Raw genomic sequence first — 2,676 nt, forward strand, 5'->3', positions numbered from 1 at the left:
TTTGTGGTCGTGCGGGAGGTGGGTTTGGTCGGGGGAGAAGTGGGTGGGGGGTGGGGTGTCAGCAGAATAAGAGTTTGGTGTGCAGAATAAAACTTTTAAGGATGTTATCATAATAGACTCATCCTATATATATCTTTCCCTACTAATAAAGCAAATAGTGCTTCTGGTCGTCCGTCATAAAATAACCCTCGAAGTTGGCAAAATTTACCCACCAATGCCACCCGTAAGTGGCAAAAAACGGTTCACGCATCGCACTGTTAGTTCGGGTTTATATAAGCCGAGATCCCCTAATATAACACGAAGATGGCTCAGCGTAGTGGCCAGCGCTGCACGCTTCCACCGCAGAGACCAGGGTTCAATCCCCGCCTGCCCACCTTTTATCTCTTCTTTTTCTGTGTCAATTTCGTGATTTCCAGGAAAAAAATATTTCAAAAAAAGTCTTGAAAAATTATAAACTGTTTGTGAATTAAAAAACATTCGGAAAATCATAAAATGATCATGATTTCAAAAAATTGTTCACATATTATAAAAAACTATCACGGTTTCAAATAAATTTTTAGGAAATAAAAAATGTTCATGATTTTTTAAAAATATCCAGTATTCAAAACATATTAGGGAATTTAAAAAATGTCCATTAAAGTTTGGAATATGTTCACAAAAATTAAAACAGATCCATAAATAATGAACATAATGAACCGTCGCAGGAGATCTGTAGGGGTCGCTTCATGATTGTATTCAGTCCCTCGATTTGGATAAAAAAAGTTTTCCATGTCTTGTACACCGTTGAACCCTCAAAAATTGACACAACTTTCTAAGGGTTAATTTTTGTAAGCTATATAAAAATGACTAAATTTCTATTTTGCCTTCATACACAGCTATATTTTTATACCACATTACTAATTATTATAAACACCGCTATGCTAGGTCAAGGCAAGGCACTCACCCATCGGTCTAGCTCATGCAGTGTCCATCAATGCAGTTTTATCACCGACATTTTTTTCGTTATGACGCGTTAGAAAATCAAGTCGTGATGAGACCATCACATTTTTTATTTTTAAAATGACTTTTTAAAAGTCTCTTATCTCGTCATGACATCACCCAGACATACTTTATGAAATTACATTCTAAAAGTCCTTATCTCATCCTGGCATTTGGTTCATAATTTTTTTCTATCTATCGCACGTGCATAATCTAATAGCTTTTCTCCCGTTGCAACGCACGGGCATATTTGCTAGTATATATGTAAAGCATGTAGTGCTTCTGTCCATTCATCGTCGTGCATCTTTTGCAAAAAGACCCTTTGCGTTTCTCGATGATTTAACCTGCCGTATGTTTTTAAGTGGATGTGTGAGAAAAATCGTTTAGCTTTTTACAAAAAAAACTGCGTTTTGTAGTAATCAACCTGCGGTCACGTCCTATGACAGAAACAATGGAAATTTTGCCCGTACGCGCATGCACGCAAACTCTGTCTGGTCATGCGTTGATTATGTTTGATTTTTTGTCCCACCTCAATCCCTTCAACCGATTCTCATCAATTTATATACAATTGTAGATTATCCATAATATCAACCAGCCTCCTCAAAAAACAATAGACAGAAAATGCTGGCCCGGTTTTGGTCGGGAGTCGGCGAGGATGGTTCCTGCGGCGGTCGGTTGACACGTCCGTGGCAGGATCCGGCGGCGGCGCTCCAGATCTGGGGTCTAGACTGGAGTCTAGAACTGGAACGGGGCACCAACGACTTGGCTTCACATCGGCCTGCATGCATGCACTCGATAGAATTAGAACGAGATAAGGAAATTAGAGACAGAGTGGAGGGGAAGGGAAGGGGACATGATCTGGCGGTGGAGCTCCACTGGAACGGGGCGCGATGGGACGAGACGAGATCTGGCGGCGACGAGCAACAACACGGGGATGAGAAAGGGGAGATGAAGCGAGCGCGCTAGAGACCAACAGATAAGCTTTAAAGCGATGGGTGGAGGTACGTATTCCATGTAATGGAACCAACTGCTATGCCGCCCCCACGCTCCTGCGACGCGCCGCCCCGGCGCTCGTAGCCACCCGAAGCGCCGCCGATGTGAACCCTCCGGTTGCACCGCGCTCTCCTCCAACACCGTCCTTCCCGCCCGGATTCGCTCAGGCCAAGTACGGGCAGGACACGGTGGTCCTTGCCCTCTTCCCGCAGCTGGCGCAGAGGAGGCCAGATCTGGCTCAGCCGCTTCTTGGCCCTGCTACGTCCGTCTACCCCGCCGTCCCATATTCACAGCTGGTTGCGGATCCTGCTGCGCTAGATTCGGGGAAGCGCAGAGTCAAGTTCGCCTTCAATGCGACCCTGCTGGAGGCCACTCCGCCCGAGCCCATTCATGGCGCTCACCGGCCCTGCATCAAATCAGCGGCAAATCGCTCCTTCAATGGGCTTCCCGCATCGAGCCCTACACTGCATGCGCCGGGCGCGGCCTCCGCGCCAAGCATTGAAGAGGTGGGCAGCATTGATGAGGCTTGGCAGCTGATGCGCCCGCTATTCTGGTGGAGGAGAAGCCCTGCGCCCAACCACCAGCATTCCAGAAGAAGGCCATCTGCTCCCTTTTACTCCCCAGGCGCAGGCTTCGTCAAGTTGAAACATAGAGTTTGCCATCGATGCTTAGACAAAGGGCATTGTAAGGCCAGCTGCCGCAACC

General features: G+C 46.6%; 1 long non-coding RNA gene across 1 annotated transcript; it reads right to left on the reverse strand.

The window, feature by feature from the left end:
• Positions 1–1,466: 1,466 nt before the first annotated feature.
• Positions 1,467–1,944, reverse strand: LOC123094972 (uncharacterized). Its single transcript, XR_006446060.1, has 2 exons — positions 1,832–1,944; positions 1,467–1,756 (listed from the first exon to the last, which is right to left on the reverse strand). It is a non-coding gene; the product is annotated as an uncharacterized lncRNA (long non-coding RNA).
• Between the last annotated feature and the right edge of the window lie 732 nt (positions 1,945–2,676).

This window comes from Triticum aestivum, chromosome 4B (assembly GCF_018294505.1).
Source record: "Triticum aestivum cultivar Chinese Spring chromosome 4B, IWGSC CS RefSeq v2.1, whole genome shotgun sequence".
Lineage (NCBI taxonomy): Eukaryota > Viridiplantae > Streptophyta > Magnoliopsida > Poales > Poaceae > Triticum > Triticum aestivum.